Here is a 17,500-nt window from a genome sequence, read left to right as displayed (position 1 = left end):
GGGTGCAGTCGATTTTTTTCTGAATCCCTGTCTACTCAGCAATGAATGGGTAGCTGAGTTTGTTAGATCTGGCGAAAAGTCACCATCGACCCCTCTTATCACCTCATCCACCCCCTCTTATTATAACTTCACGTCTCTCTCTTACTCTTCAATGCTCGCTGCCCTCTAATGTGTGTGTGTGTGGGGGGGGGGGGGGGGGGGGGGTAGGAGTTGCGTGTGTGTATCAACGCCACGAACAACTCGATCAACGCCTTGGGCGATGCCATTATCTCCGTTAATGGGGATAAATTTCAAATTTTATTAAATTATCGAAGTAACAATGAAGTACGGTGAGCAAATAAAGAAGGCATCACCCCTCTTCTCTAATTAGGTTACAATTTGAAATGAGTGTGACTACTCCGTGTGTTTTACTCCTGTAGGCCACGGTTTTCATCGTGTAGCGGTCTTTAACGGTTCAAGAATGAACGGACCGGTCTAGAGACCGGTCCTTGCGGTCTTCATTTCCCAAGGACCGTAGGACCGTGGTCCTTAAGCTTGCCAAGGACCGCCCCGCACTGCCTTACACCCACCAATTATGAGGTCATGCTTTGAGGCAAGCTGATTTTTTTGGGGATGGTTTTATTCTTGTCTGGCGTTGTTACATTCACACGTTTTTCAGATCTTTACCATAATATGAAACTATATATCTGCCATTTTACACAGTACAAATCCCCCTAGGTGATCTTTGTGTATAAACTATCTTACAATATCCGTTAATGCTTGCAACTAAGTACTCAATCACCCTTGGGTCGAGTGGGATAATGTGGGTAAAGTGTCCATCCAAGGACAGCCTCATGATCGGATTTTTAACGATAACTATTGTTCCTTAAAAATGTATGTACCACGTTTAACATCACCTTGGCTTTTGATAAGTGGGAACCCTGAGCCACCGGGCCTACCCTGGATGATGATAACAGCATTTATGTAGCGCATAATCCAGTAAACGTGCTCAAAGCCCACAACAAGGGGTCCCTATTCAACAGCAATACTGATCATGAAGGACAAGACATGGCGACGCCTGTTAGGCGATATTACATTCAATTTTCCGACAGAGACAACGCTGTTAACGACCAGGTACTCATTTTAGATCTGAGTATGGTAGGAGAATGCGAGCAAAGAGACTCAACTAATCGTCACTCAGAGCGGGACTCGAACCCTGGACCTTCCAGTCCCGAAGATAAGTGTCAGACCGCAAGACCACAAAGCCGCAGATCAGTGGAGGAAATTGTAAACGGAAAATTAAATCCGTAATTTTAGAGGTAACGTTTATGTCGCGTGCAGGACGAAAACAAAACACGAGGTATCAAAGTATTAGATAGAAAGTAAATTTTCGGGGATTTAAAATAGGATTTTCCCCTCCCAAGGGTTGTGCGTGAGAACAACAATTTGCATAATCTCTAGGAAGATGTCAATTTTTTACGACGTTTCGGTTGAGAGCTGTGAAGTTGTAATTCATCTTGTGTAAGGTTGGTGTGTGTCTAACACTCTCTTGCTTTTGCTTAGAATTCCTTAAGAAAAGATATTATGTGACCCAACATCTGTCACTGGTATTATAATATGTAGAGTGTATCAAATGCTGAAATGTAGCATCAGTCACTAAGGAGAGTGAGTATAGCATTTAAGCAAGATTACTCGGTGAGAAACTATGAACATAAGCATAAATTTAATTTATTTGTTTTACGAGATCAGTAAACGTGATATAATCTTATTAATAATAATGGTATTATTACACCTTTTCAAATTGTAAATTTTCTATTTAATAACCCCCCCCCCCCTTCTCTCTCTCTCTCTCTCTCTCTCTCTCTCTCTCTCTCTCTCTCTCTGTGTGTGTGTGTGTGTGTGTGTGTGTGTGTGTGACGATATAGATCTAATAACAAAAATATTGTAGTTATAGCTTGTTTAGGTGTTGAAATAGGGTGGACAAAGTTGATACTCTGTCCAAACCTAAGAGAAACTATTTCCGCATTTCTATGTAAAAGACTGTCAGCTTTATTTTTCATTGTTCAATCCAGGGAAATGACTTCAACGAAAACGTTCCACCATTTTTCAAAACAACTTAGTCTTTGTGGCGAATGTTACGACAACGATCAATTAGCACTGCCTCAAATCCACCCCTAAAAGACGAAATAGAAAAAAGCCTGAGCCTTTATGTAAGGCAATATCCACTAAACGTGCTCAAAGCGCTTTGCAAGGGATCTCTGGCCTACACCAACACTTAAACTTAAATTTATCTTTTTTTTTAATGTCCCTGTTTATTTTTTCTCTTTTTAGAAAACTTAAGTTGAACCACGGACAAATGTGCAACAATCATCAACATGAGCATATTAACCAATAGTTTATAAATGGTATAATGTAATGAACCCGGTACTTTATACCTATTTTTAAGCTTATACAATGGGGGGGGGGGGGTATCCAAGAGAATGAGTCATATTTCATAAGTTTTTTTAATCTGTTTTTTAAAAAATAATTTTTCTTTATTCTGGGAAATTCAAAAATGTAACATTAATTTTCTTTATTGTGTTCATTCCGACAAAATACAAAATACGGAACAAATTAGACCGAAAATAAAAGTCAAAGACGCTCCCTAGGTAAGACATTTTAGGAAACTTTTGAAAATATTCTTAAATAGACAGGCCTTTGAGTGATCATTGATAATGCTGAAGTACAACCGCACTATTTTTTCCTGTAAAATTATTTTCACAACATATTATAAATGATATGATTAGACCTTACACAAAAACACACTCTCTCTCACTGCACATCAAAAGTTTGATTTGAGATTGAGAGGCAAGATGGTGGCCATGTGAGTCTGGGACCTAGTAAGAGTATTGGCGCTTTGTGTTACAAATTGTCTTGATATGTAGAGCGCCTTTAAGGCTTTGTACATTCTGCGCTCTACACAAATTATTTATTACATTACATTACACAATACTTGGTTGACGAGGTCGGTTGGGTATTTTACACATTGAAAATAACAAGAAAACATATACAGACATAAACTTTTCTGAAAACGGTGTGTTATATATTATAATATAGATAAGTCATTCCTTAATCTGTTAGCTGCTGTATTTAAAAATTTGGTCAGAAAACTGGTCCTTCAAATATCGATCGATTTAAATGACCCTCATCTTGACAAAAACTCTCAAATAAAAGGGGCTTCGCGACGTCCCAGGTTTGAGAGTTTGCCAAGATGAGGGTCATTAGAATTGATCGATATTTGAAGGACCATGTGGTCTAGTGGTATGACACTCGCTTTCGGATCGGAAGGTCCTGGGTTCGAGCCTCGCGCTCGGCGCATAGTTGAGTCCTTGGAAAAGGCCCTTTACTCACATTCTCTCACAGTACTCAGGTGTAAAATGAGTACCTGGGCGTTAACAGCGTTGTCTTTGTCCGAAAAATTGTAATGTCGCCTATTTTAATTGTTGCGGTTGATCAGGGACACCTTGTAAAGCGCTTTGAGCACATTCAGTGGATATTTCGCTATATAAAGCTCAATTCAAATTTAAATTTAAGGACCAGTTTTCTGGCCAAACTTTTAAAGACGTGTTTTTCCAGAGTACGGCTATGAACTGGTTAAACGACTCGATTGGGCTCGACTGTCTGACAGAGGAAGGGAACTATTCCATTTGGTATTCTGTTGGGAGGGGCGCAGCGAGGTGGCCTATTGGTTTAGACATTGCACTGTGACCCGGAAAGTCCAGGGTTCAAGCCCCCGCTTCAGGCACTTTCGTCTTTTTTCCTTGATATCAGGCGTTGGTTTGATGGAATATCTTTATTTCTTCATGGAATGCCTAAATGACGGTAGTTAACGATGTGGCGCTGAAGGGCGTACATTTAAAAAGTATTATTCAGTTAAAGAATTGAAATCAAAATGTCATTTATAATAAGACGGAAAGAAAAATAATAGTATTATAAGGAATGACTCCAGCTTTAAAATGAAGAAACGCATTTTGCCATAGAAATATAAATGATACTTTACTTTACTAAAATAAATCAGAGGAATAGAACGGTGTTTATACAATATAACTATGAAAATCGAATGGCTAGGATAGCTCAACAAAATTATAATTGTGTATTGGAAAAAAACGCAATGGTAATTTCCATAATGTTTGGCCATTTATAGAATTTTGGTGGAATATTTTTCTTTACATAATGTTTGACAATTTCATAGAGAGAATACAAATCTATCTGGAAAATACCTCTGGCAATTGTGCATCTTTCTAAACCTTCATTATAGCATCGATGTTCTATTATTGGATTCAAATTATTGGTTGAACTTTTGGTTGAAGTTACCATCAACGTATCTGCATTTAGACAAAAGATCAATCTTTGCGCCGTATTCCTCACAAAAACTAGAGATGCATGAATGGACCAATAAGATGGAGAGAAAAATAAAGTGAATAAATCTGACTCATATACACTCAAAACAAACAACGTTTCGGCCCTTAGCCTTCGTCAGGAGACAAACAACAAAACACATAAATTTAAGGTAACGAAAATCACATTATGTCAAATGTGGAAACAATGTAAATGTATGGAGAGTGTGTTGGATGTGGATGCAAGAAGAGACGCAAGAGAAGGGAGAGGGGGATAAATGGAGAGAGAGAGGATGAGAGAGAGAGAGAGAGAGAGAGAGAGAGAGGTGTAAGTTGATGTGAGTGGTCGGTCTAAGACATGTTGAAGGAGTTAATGTGTAGGTATGTATTTGGGTAGAGATGAAGATGTAGGAAAAGATGAGAAAGAATATTTGAGATTTTAACGTAATTTGAAGAGAATTAATATAGGGAACCAGAAAAGAAAGGGAAAAGAAATATATTTGAAAATTACATTTATTTTATGTTGGTGACGTTAAGGGTAAATTCATATATATTTATTTTCTCTTTCTTTTTGTTTTGTGTTGTTTCCTTATACACGAGTCACATTTACTCACTTCATTTTTCTCTCCATTCCTCACAAAAGTCTTTAAATATGGCGATTAGTTTTTATTATATATATGTCACATATTGGAAAATTCAAATTATCAAGTATATGTTTTATAGATGGATTGCGGTTGACATATGAATTCTGTTTGTTGTGTTCTTGCTAGTTGCAGACGAGTTCGTTTTTCACTAGATCTGCCAACTTTAATTAGCGGTTGTCACTCCATCTAATATATGATTAAAAGATAGAAAAATAAACATTTATGTAACGCATTTCTACGGGTTTATAAGTCTCATAACACATAGACATTCCCAATTTATTCCCCTAACAAATGTAACCGAAATTCTATTTTACATTTTGTTTAAAAGAAAATATCCCTGCAATATTCGTCACTGGCTTTAGCAAGGTACTAATTCACACCTCCGTCAAGTGGAACAATGTGTGTCAAGTACCTTTCCCAAGGATACAGCAAGGACTAGGGTATGCCTAATATTTCTTGGTAGAAAGACCTTGTTATCACCGAACTCAATTCTGCATTTGATATCAGCTGCACATAACAGTTATATTCCGAGAAATATACCCAGAATTGAAGAGGTTTAGGAAAAGGAAAGCGGTGACATGTGGTAGCAGAGATGTCCACTGGGAAGATAGCATCTTAGAGTGTTTGTTGGGAACAGAAGATCGACGAACATTTTTAGGATCAGATCGGATTCTGGAGTGTGCTTCGAGACTGAAAAAAAAACTGGAATAGATATGTTAGGACCTTGAAATCAAGGCAAAAATGTGGGAAGAGGGTGGTTGAAGCAAGAGGAACATAGGAAGAAAGGGGAAAAAAACAGCGGACTGTGTCTAAGAGAACAGTGGAATTTGTCAGAAATGAAATATTGAGTGTCTTGGAAAATGGAGAACATGAGATGTGTTGGGAATAAAGAGAACACCAGACTCTGTTGCAAGTAAAGAGAACATCGAAATGTGTATGAAATAAAAAGAACAACACCATCTTTTGGGAATAAAGAGAATACCGGAATGTGTTTGGAATAAAGAGAACACCAGGACGTGTTTGAAATAAAGAGAACACCATTATGTGTTTGGAATAAACATAACACCAGAATGTATTTTGAATAAAAAGAACTATAGCATCTACTAAAAATTAAGAGAACATCAGAATGTGTTTGGAAAAAAAGAGAACACAAGAATGTGTTTGGAAATAGTGAACGCCAGAATGTGATGGGATTAGGGAAAAAAACACCAGAAAGTGTTTGGAATAAACAGAACATCAGAATGTGTTTGGGATAAAGAGAACACCTGAATATGTAGGGGATAGTGAGTACCAAAAATGCACATAGAGACCAGTTGAGTGCAGAGGGAACATGGAATGACGTTACGAATCAGCATTAGTCTTCAATCACGTTTCCGACCAACATCTATTTCTGTCATCTGATAACATCTACATAATATTTCTAACATCACTGGGTAAAGGTGAGATGTAATAAACTATTGGTAGATGAATAAACCATTTTCATAAGCACTGGTAAACATAATCAGGTTATAATAAGGAAACTATCATGGTTTGGACACTTGGTCAGACATTTCTGCTTGTGCAAGATAGTTATGTAAGGCACGGTCCCAGGTCAATGGATAATAAAAAGACAAAAGTAAATGTGATTGGGCAACTTCAAGTAATGGACAGGTTTGATTTTATACGAGCTGATAGCCTGGCTAATCACCGTGATGAGTGGCACCAGATTGTGAAGGCAAAGTCACCTCCGATTAATATCTGGTCGTAGGAATGAGTGGGTGAGTGCGTGAGTAAATGATTAAGTTCCATTGTGTAAAATTTGAAAGTACACTTATTTCTAGTCATGACTATGATCATAAATATCATTTTGTACAGCCAATTCAAAAACTTTAGTAAAATATTTTTAGTCAATGATTTTCAAAGTTATTGATTGTTGACTAATTTGAAGTGGAGCATTTCCGATACCGTCAGAGTCCGATATATCTGGATTGGTACTATACGAATGGGTCCAGTCCAAATGGTTGAAATTGAATCATGGATAAACAGACACAATTATCAAGACATAAAGATATAAGATTAAATAAACTACCTTTCTAGTATTGATAGCACGGGCTTAAATAAAATTCTCAATTGTTCTGCCCGTCAGATCAATCGTATCGTCACACAAATCTATGTGTAACCTTAACGGTTATAGCACGATTGACTGAATTAAGCGAGAGCCAATCCTCTAAGTGATGTCTAAAACAAATTTAAAAAAAAAGAATAAAGTGAAGTTATCGGCATTCATTCTATCGACAAGATAAGTTCAGTTGATTGACGTCAAAGCACAGACTTGGAAGGGCTGTAGACAGGCTTGTTTGCATGGGCTTAATTTAAATAGCTCAGATCAGCGAGGGTGGACGTAAGGATGGTTAATTGCTATGGTCACAGTAGCATTAATCTTTTTACGGTTATATATCCGTATAGAGGTCCATACGTATGGCTACTTATTATAATAAATTGTATTATATTTTCTAATCACTAATATAGCAAGGGAAAACAAATTGTTGAATCATGTACGATTAGGTTATATTACTGTGCGGCTATAATGTGGTCTAGTGGTATGACACTCGCTTTCGGATCAGAATGTCCTGGATGCGAACCTCCCTCGGCGCATAGTTGAGTCCTTGGAAAAGGCACTTTACTCACATTCTCTCTCCGTATTCATGTGAAAAATGAGTGCATGGCAGTTAACAGCGTTGTCTCTGTCGGAAAAAAAATGTAATATCGCCTAACAGGCGTCATGTCCCGTCCTAAATGTATAACATTTTAAACTAAGTGTTGCTGTTGGCCAGAGGACCCCACGTAAAGCACTTTGAGCACTGTTAGTGAATATTGCGCTATATAAAAGCTCAATTACTTAAGTTACCCCCCCCCCCCTTCAAACCAATTAAGGTTAAGCATCATTAATCATAATAATACTGTATTTCAAATAGGACTTGTGTAAAGCTTTAGCCCGTAATAACAGGGTCAGAGGGCTTAAATAAATTATAATTGCTTCCTATTTGTTGAAAGTAATCTATAACTAGTGATAACAATATATTGATACTACCGGTACATGGAGGTATAATTTATTTATTGGTATAAACATATGGCAGTGTCACATATTGCATTTTCTCGTTGATCTACTCCAGACCGAATAGACAGGATATAAGACAAGGCGAGACGCCGAAACTTAACATTCTCATTGTCTCGACATGATATAAATAAACAAGCAAACCCCTTACATCTTCGATGTAAACACGCATCTAACGGTCAAAACAAAATAACAAAGAGTAGAGTAACATCAACTTCATTTATATTTTTATTTATTGTAAACAACCAGGAATATTTGTCCGAGCGAGATAGCGGGGGTGGCTCTATAAAGAATTTTGATTGGACAAATATCTACTGGTTAGCATTCTTAGTTTTTCCCATCTCTCTCTCTCTCTCTCTCTCTCTCTCTCACTCTCTCTCACACACACACATTCTCTCTTTCTCTCTCTCTTTTTCTCTCCCCTGTCTTCTCCCATCCCGTCTCTCTGTTGTTTGTGGTTGTGTGTGTGTCTGTGTGTGTGTGTGTGTGTGTGCAAGAGAGAGAGAGAGAGAGAGAGAGAGAGAGAGAGAGGGGGAGAGAGAGAGAGGGAGAGAGGCAAAGATATATATATATATATATATATATATATATATATATATATTATCCAGACTATAAAAGTTCATGGTTATACAGAGTTTTGTGTGTTGGTCCGTTATTCTATATGGCAATTTTATGAGCTTCTTAGCCAATGCATACTATCTATATAACGCACCGACACACAAAACAATGTGTAACCTTAAACGTTTATAGTCTGATTAATATAATTTAGCATTAACTACTCATAAAAAAAATGGCTGGCCAAAAACAATGACAAAGAGCATAGTGATGTCTATTTCGTTCTATTTATAGTAGGAGAAGAAAGTACACAAAGTGAGTAGAGTTCTTGGATATGTACTGAACCTACGAGTTTAGGTAAAATAATCACAACATCAGCAAAAGGATATAACGTCCCATCACACAAAACTGTGTGTAATCTTAAACGCTAAAAATTCGATTTATATAATTTAATGAGAAATAATCACCAAAATGGCTGTCTAAAAATAATAACAAAGAGCTGAGTGACGTCAATTTTGTTTCTTGTGTAGATAGTTCGAAGTTGACGTCACTCAGGCCTTTGTTATTGTTTTTTACCATCCGCGTTTATGAGTAATTCTCACTAAACTGTATTAACCAGACTATAAACGATCATGGTTACACACAGTTTTGTGTGTTGGCCAGTTACACTTCCGGATGGCAATGTTGTAAGCTTCTTAGCCAAGTGCATACTATCTATAGATCTCTGTTTGTAATCAGTGTTAAATTTCAACGCATCACAACACAATGCTGTGCTTTCGCTTTCTGTTTAAAATAGTGTCGTAAATCTAGGGATCGAATAAAATTGAATTAACATCTTTATACGGTTATTGTAAAGTCGACTTAAATCGAAAAAAAATCTCGGCGCCTGCATCGGATGATTAAAAATAGTAACGAACTGGCAAATTTTCATAGAATTAGTCTGGTTTTCTCTGTAGTCGACACACACATACACAGACAGACAGACAAACTTGCTCTTTCTTTTATTAATATAGATAGAATGAAGTTGACGTCACTCAGATCTTTGTTATTGCTTATTGCCATCCGCGTTTATGAGTAAATCTCACTAAACTGTATTAATCAGACTATAATCGTTCAAGGTTAGACATAGTTTTGTGTGTTGGTCCATTATATTTCCGGGTGGCAATTTTGTGAGCTTCTTAGCCAAGCGAATTCTATCTATTGACAGTATGCGCTGGCTAAGAAGCTCACAACATTGCCATCCGGAAGTATAACCGACCAACACACAAAACTCTGTGTAACCATGATCTTTTATAGTCTGGATAATACAGTTAAGTGAGAATCACTCATTAACGTGAATGGCAAAAATCAACAACAAAGACCCGAGTGACGTCAATTTCATTCTATATATAGACAAGCAAACCGTAGCCATGGTTAACTTTAAGTATGACACTAACCAAAAAAATGACGTCAAAAGACAAGTCTTTGGCCACAAAAGAAAACAAATCGCGAGTTATATTCAATAGGTCAACCAATGGAATCACTTGTTTCCTTGAGCTCTACTAACGACCACTCACTAGACGGTGCAAAAACCTTAAAAATGACGTCAAAATATAAGTCCTTCTGGGTACTAGTGTCAGGCTTTGGATAGTATGCGCTTGGCTAAGAAGCTCACAACATTGCCACCCGGAAGTATAACGGACCAACACACAAACCTATGTGTAACCATGAACTTTTATTGTTTCGTTAACACAGTTTAGTGAGAATTCCTCATAAACGAAGATGGTAAAAACAATAAAAAAGACCCGAGTGACGTCAGCTTCATTCTATCTATAAGTTAACGATGGCTACTCTAGAACCCACTAGGACTTATATTTTGACGTCATTTTTTTAGGTTCTTGTTCCGTCTGGTGAGTTGTCGTTAGTAGGGCTCAAGGAAACAATTGATTCCATTAGTTGACCTATTGAATACAACTTATGATTTGTTTTCTTTTGTGGCCAAAGACTTGTCTTTTGACGTAATTTTTTTTGTCAGTGCCAGGCTAAAAGTAAACGATAGCTTCGAGCAAACCCCCTACATCTACAATGTAAACAACGCACTTAACAGTCTAAAAAATAACAAAGAGCAGAGAACATTAAATAAGGAAATGGATGAAGTTGATGTTAAACGACCAGAAATATATTAATTTGTCTGAGCGAGATAGCGGGGGTGGCTCTATCCCGTATTTTGATCGGGCAAATACTCACTGGTTAGCATTCCATTCTTAGTCTTTCCCTTCTCATCTTACCTATATATATATATATATATATATATATATATATATATATATATATATATATATATATATATATATATATATATATATATATCTCGCTCCATTCTTCTTTTTCTTCTTCTTCTTCTTCTTCTTCTTCTTCTTCTTCTTCTTCTTCTTCTTCTTCTTCTTCTTCTTCTTCTTCTTCTTCTTCTTCTTCTTCTTCTTCTTCTTTTTCTCTCCCCCCCCCTCTCTATCTGCCGTGTGTGAGTGTGTGTGCAGAAGGTTGAAAGAGAGAAAGAGAGAGAGAGAGAGAGAGAGAGAGAGAGAGAGAGAGAGAGAGAGAGAGAGAGAGAGAGAGAGATAAACACTGATATTCATGAATGTAATGAAAGAGAACCGGCAGGTATAAATGTAATACGTTTAAGTAATATACTCACAACATCTGCCCGCCAATAATAAATTCTACCAACACACATAACTATAGATATAAATAAGATGATGTCACTCGGTCTTTATTATTGTTTTTTGCCATCCATGTTTATGAGTAATTCTCACTAAACTGTATTAACCAGACTATATACGATCAAGGGTACACATAGTTGTGTGTGTTTTACTTCCGGATGGTAATGTTGTGAGCTTATTTGCCAAACAAACATTATCTATAGATAGTATGAAGTTAACGTCACTCGGGTCTTTGTTATTGCTTTTTGCCATCCGCGTTTGTGAGTAATTCTCACTAAACCGTATTAACCTGACTATAAACGTTCATGGTAACACACAGTTTTGTGTGGTTGACGGTTATACTTCCGGATGGCAATGTTTAGAGCTTCTTTGCCAAGCGCATACTATCTATACAACTTATTGAGAGTTCATGTATATGTATTGGTGATATGTGTTTAGATAAAATAATCACAATATTCGCCAGCCGGATATACTTAACAACACACGAAACTGTGTGTAAAATTGAAAGTTCATAATCTGATAGATATGATTTTTAATTGATTGATAGAATTTAGTGAGAACAACCCAGAAAGATGGCTGGCTAAAAACAATAACTAAAAGCTGAGTGTCGTCGATTTTGGTCTTTCTATAGATAGAATGCACTTGGCTTAGAAGCTGATAACATTGCCATCCGGAAGTATAACTGTGTGTAACCATGATCGTTTCGAGTCAGGTTTATACAGTTTAGTGAGAATTACTCATAAACGCGGATGGCAAAAAACAATAACAAAGACCTGGGTGACGTCAACTTCGAACTATCTATAGATAGTGTCTGCGCTTGGCCAAGAAGCTCACAACATTGCCATCCGGAAGTATAACGGACCAACACACAAAACTATGTGTAACCATGAACCTTTGTAATATGGTTAATACAGTTTGGTGAGAATTACTTATTAACCTGGATGGCAAAAAAAAAAAAAAAAAAAAAAAATAATAACAAAGAGCCGAGTGACGTCAATTTCAGTCTATCTATCGATCTCTCTTTGTAATCAGTGTTAAATTTCAACCCATCAAAACATAATGCTGTGCTTTCGCAATTTGTTTAAAATGTCGTAAACTTAGGGATCGAATAAAAGTGTTTTGACCTCGTTATATGGCCATTGTAATATCGACCTAAATCGTATAAATGTCGACGTCCTGCATCAGACGGATAAAAATGTTAACGAACTGGTTAATTTTTATAACACACACACACACACACACACACACATATATATATATATATATATATATATATATATATATATATATATATATATAGAGAGAGAGAGAGAGAGAGAGAGAGATAGAGAGAGGGAGAGAGAGAGTGTGCGTAAGAGAAAGAGAGAGAGAGCGGGAGAAAGATAAGTAGAAAGATCATTCGCTCGATAGATAAACACGAAGAAGAAGATAGAGAGATAGAGGGAGAGAGAGGGAGAGAGAGAGAGAGAGAGAGAGAGAGAGAGAGAGAGAGGGATGAATAGATATATATATAAAATTATACAAGAGGAATGCTTCACTTCTTTAATAAAGCGGATGCTTGAAACACTATTATAGAAGTTGAACAAAATTACACTTGAATCATTTTATAGATATATAGATAGAGAAAGAGAGAAAGAGAGAAAGAGAGAAAGAGAGAGAGAGAGAGAGAGAGAGAGAGAGAGAGAGATAGGGATGAAAAGATATATATAAAATTATACAAGAGGAATGCTTCACTTCTTTAATAAAGCGGATGCTTGAAACACTATTATAGAAGTTGAACAAAATTACACTTGAATCATTTTATAGATATATAGATAGAGAAAGAGAGAAAGAGAGAAAGAGAGAAAGAGAGAGAGAGAGAGAGAGAGAGAGAGAGAGAGAGAGAGAGAGTATGTATTTGTGTGTGTGTGTGTGTGTGTGTGTGTGTGTGTGTGTGTGTGTACTTGTCGTAAACCCAGTCTTCTGTTTTAAGCCTCTCTGTTTCCAGTATAGTTAAAGTTAATGCAACCTATAGAACCTTATTCATTGAAGCAGCGACCTTCGACCCATACTTACTTGTAAACGAATCAGGCAGGCTATTTAGCATACACAATTAGATGCCTTTTCCCTCAAGATCATGCAAAGGATTTTAAAGATTACTTCGAACAAGTAGGCGTTTGAGACCGGTATTAAAAGGTAAAGCTGATTGGACGTGGTCCTATGGGCTCTAACTAATTTAGAGTTCCTCATGACCCATCTCATTATACATATAGATAGTATGCGCTTGGCTAAGAAGCTCACATCAGTGCCGTCCGGAAGTATATCGGACCAACACACACCACTATGTGTAACCTTAAACGTTTATAGTCTGGTTAATACAGTTTAGTGAGAATTGCTCATAAACGTGGATGGCAAAAAGCAATTACAATGACTTGAGTGACGTCAACCTCGTTCTATCTTTAAGGAGTTGAGGTTCATATGCTTCTCAAATTGTTCGTAAGAACTAGCCACTGGATGGAGAAAAAAATCGTCCAAAAAAACCCCCCAAAAACTCAGTCTGACTAAACTGGAGATCGAACCTCAGACCTTCTGATTGCCAGCCAGTGCTATTACTAACCTCTGTGCTGTAATGGTAACACGTCTGACCGGTACTTAAGATGTATGAGGTACGATCCCCTCTGCCGTGCTCTGGAAAACCCCATATTATTTTAAAATTTGGCCAGAAATCTCGTCCTTCTAATATCGATCGATTTAAATGACCCCAATGTTGAAAAAAACCAAAAACAAAACATCTCAAACTTGGGACTTCGAGAAGTCCAAAGTTGAGAGTGTTTTTTGTCCAAGATGGGGTTCATTTAAATCGATCGATATTAGAAGGACGAGTTCTCTGGCCAAATTTTAAAATATGGGGTTTTCCGGAGTACGGCAGTTCTGTCGAAGCAGGCTGAATTTTTAGGACTATTGATTTTTCTTGTATTTTTTTTTCTGATTCGTCTGACACTGTAGCATTCATATCTTTTTCAGATGTTCATATAAAATCAACCAAAGTCTCATATTATTTTTTCGCATCCGAGTTCTCTTCTTCACGACACATCAGATTATCTTTTCAATTCCACGAGACAGCCATTAAACTGGGTCTAATTGAAATCTATCAAAGGCTTCCATTTTATGATTTCTATTATTTCTTCGAGCAGCTTGAAGCAAACGTAGTTAGTTTCACGGTTCGGAATATGGGATTTATTCTGTCTTCTTCCTCTTCGTGGATCTAAAAACTTAGATAAAAAGTCTTTTAAAAAGCGGTCATAACATTTTAGAAAGATAGCTTTGTGTAGAATAAATTGAGCAAACGTCAATTCACTCGGCCTAGTACACGTTACCCAATATGAGTACTCCTATTTACTCTTGTGCGGCTATGTGGTATTGTGACATGATACTTACGGATCGGAAGGTCCTGGGTTCGAACCTCGCTCGGCGCATAGTTGAGTCCTTGGAAAAGACTCTAGAAAAGACTCTTTACTCACATTCTCTCACCACACTCAGGTGTAAAATGAGTACATGGCCGTTAACAGCGTTGTCTCTGTCGAAAAAAAAAATTGTATTATCGCCTGATAGGCGTCATGTCATGTCTCATTCTACATGTTACGTGTTGCTGTTGGTCAGGGACCTATGCAAAGCGCTTTGAGCACGTTTAGTGGATATTGCGCTATATTAAAGCTCAATTTAATTTTTTTTTCATACATCATCAAATCAGACCACGGAAAACAACCACAACCACACCAACTTGACATCACCATTCTACCGTACTCCGAAAAAAAAAAACAACAAAAAAACAGCAACACATTTTGTTTACAAATTTGCCGAAAAACTCATTCAAAAATTGATCAATTAAATTGGCCCTCATCTTGTGACAAGATGAGGAGCATTTTCCCAGATTTGAGTTGTTTTTGACAAGATAAGGGTAATTTTAATCGGTCGGTTGAGATTTGAAGGACTAGTTTTCTGACCAAAACTTTTAAAATGCCATTTTATAGAATACAGTAGCATTTGAGTCTGATCCGGAAACAGCCCCAGTTACTCTCCTTCCCGGAGAAATGGAATAACACCGGAAACGATTATATGATTTCTTCTGCTATCAAGTTGTCTCTGTTTTGGAGTTCGAGTGGTGACTCCCGACAGACGGGAATCCGACTGTATAAAACCAACTGAGTATATCCATACGAGCGGCTCCTGCCGAGATCGCGAGCGTTGGGTTGCGTGAAAAACTATGTGAATTCGCGTGCGTCGCGTCCCCTCGCGTGCGCCGCTCGCATCAGTAACGACAGGTTGTCAAAGTCTACCCACCGACCGAATAATAACAATATTATTATTATCATGAGAGTGTATGAGAGAGATGCAACTTTTCGTAAACAAACATCGTAAATTGGCAGGTTGGAAATAATAGAGGATTGTAACCGTTAACAGATAAAAACCTATTGTATGTCAACTGGTCTTATCTCGTTCATTGCATATTTGTACTGCTTTGTCGCTCGCGTTATGGGAATTGATCGTAATGATAAACTGTCGTCAACTATTATCTCTTCCTTTTTCAAAGTGTCAACGACTATTATAGGATTATCTTAATTAAATTCTAAGAGCTAAGCATTTGATTCGATTTTTTATTTTATTTTGAACAAACTGTGAAGGTAATCTTTAAGTTAAAGATCCATAAGAGATTGTGTAAGCAGTTACATTTAGATTTCACATGGATTAATTTGTTTTCAAAGGATACTACGTGACGCTACAATTTACACGATATTACATTGGTTTATTTCCACAACAAACTCATTCGGGATGAAGTTTGTTTATTCTTGAACCTGAATAATCATTTATCGTTTGATTAATTCGTATTTCAAGAATTACACTGATTAAGAAATCTGTGACCAAATCTTCTGGAATAATGTCATCTTTTACCTTTTCAAGGTTGGTGTCTTGTATTTTAATTTTTTTTTTTTCATTTTCTGCTTTGACAAAACTTTCGAAATATTTTTCTTCCTCTTCCATCTCTGCATCCTCATCCACTTCTTGTTTTTCTTCTTCTTGTTCTTCTTCTTCTTCTTCTTCTTCTTCTCTTCTTCTTCTTCTTCTTCTTCTTCTTCTTCTTCTTCTTCTTCTTCTTCTTCTTCTTCTTCCTCTTCTTCTTCTTCTTCTTCTTCTTCTTCTTCTTCTTCTTCTTCTTCTTCTTCTTCTTCTTCTTCTTCTTCTTCTTCTTCTTCTTCTTCTTCTTCTTCTTCTTCTTCTTCTTCTTCTTCTTCTTCTTCTTCTTCTTCTTCTTCTTCTTCTTCTTCTTCTTCTTCTTCTTCTTCTTCTTCTTCTTCTTCTTCTTCGTCTCGCTCTTATCCTAGACCTCTTCTTTCTCTCACTGGTCTTCCTCTTCGTCCTCCTTTTGTTATCCCCATCGTCTCCTCCCCCTCTTACTCCTCTTCTCCTCCTCCTCCTCCTCATGATCCTTCACCTTCCTTCTTCTTTCCTCTCATACATTATATGTCTTCATTATTAAAGACCTCATATACTCCCGGTTTACTCTCAGTCTTCATTCATCATTAACTCTTACTCCACCCCCCCCCCCGGCCCGCCCACTTCCTCTTTCTATAAATTTTCCCCCATTCAACTTCCTCAATTTACTCTACACATATAATATGTATAAACTCACTTTGACAACATGGGTGATTCCTGTTGACATCAGACATCTTGTTTGACGAGTTATCTATATTCCTTCGTGGAATGCCTAGGCGACGATATCTTATGATATCGCGGCGCAAAAGGCATAACGTAACGTAACGTATATAATATGGGGTTGCTAGGTAAATACAATTCTAAAAATACAACTTATAAGGGATGTTTAAATAAACATAGAGGTGTAACCTTTGTATAGCATACTCAGTAGCTATTAGCTGTAGATGGTAAAAATTAGTACAAAAATAAATATAACACCTTCAAAATATTTTTTGAAAATATCATAGAGAGAATGTTTCAGACTCAAACCCCTTCTCCAGCCAATAACAAAATCTGATATAAAAGTCAACAAATCATTTTGTTTATTCTGTTTTATCTGATTTTTAATGCCTTAAGAAGGAATTTGAGCCCCAAACATTACCGTGTTTGGTGAGGGTTTTATTTTTTCCTTTGTGAAGCTGT

The 17,500-nt window shown here is 37.0% G+C and overlaps 1 protein-coding gene across 5 annotated transcripts in view; it reads left to right on the top strand.

Moving 5' to 3' along the window:
- LOC144965725 (calcitonin gene-related peptide type 1 receptor-like) overlaps positions 1–17,500 on the top strand; it is a 264,118-nt gene that overhangs the window by 11,677 nt on the left and 234,941 nt on the right. Inside the window, exons 1-2 of one of the 5 annotated variants that reach the window (XM_078901364.1) lie at positions 15,549–15,753; positions 16,009–16,285. The exons of 1 other annotated variant lie outside the window; for it this stretch is intronic. The gene's annotated coding sequence lies outside the window, so the exon portion shown is untranslated. Of the gene's footprint in view, positions 1–15,548; positions 16,286–17,500 lie in introns of those variants that run through there. 3 more of the 5 variants (XM_078901357.1, XM_078901363.1, XM_078901356.1) reach the window with 3 other exon arrangements.

The sequence above is a fragment of the Berghia stephanieae genome, chromosome 2, assembly GCF_034508935.2.
Source record: "Berghia stephanieae isolate SIO BIC M18660-M18661 chromosome 2, UCSD_Bste_1.3, whole genome shotgun sequence".
Taxonomy (NCBI): domain Eukaryota; kingdom Metazoa; phylum Mollusca; class Gastropoda; order Nudibranchia; family Aeolidiidae; genus Berghia; species Berghia stephanieae.
This window is presented reverse-complemented; position numbering and strand designations above follow the sequence as displayed.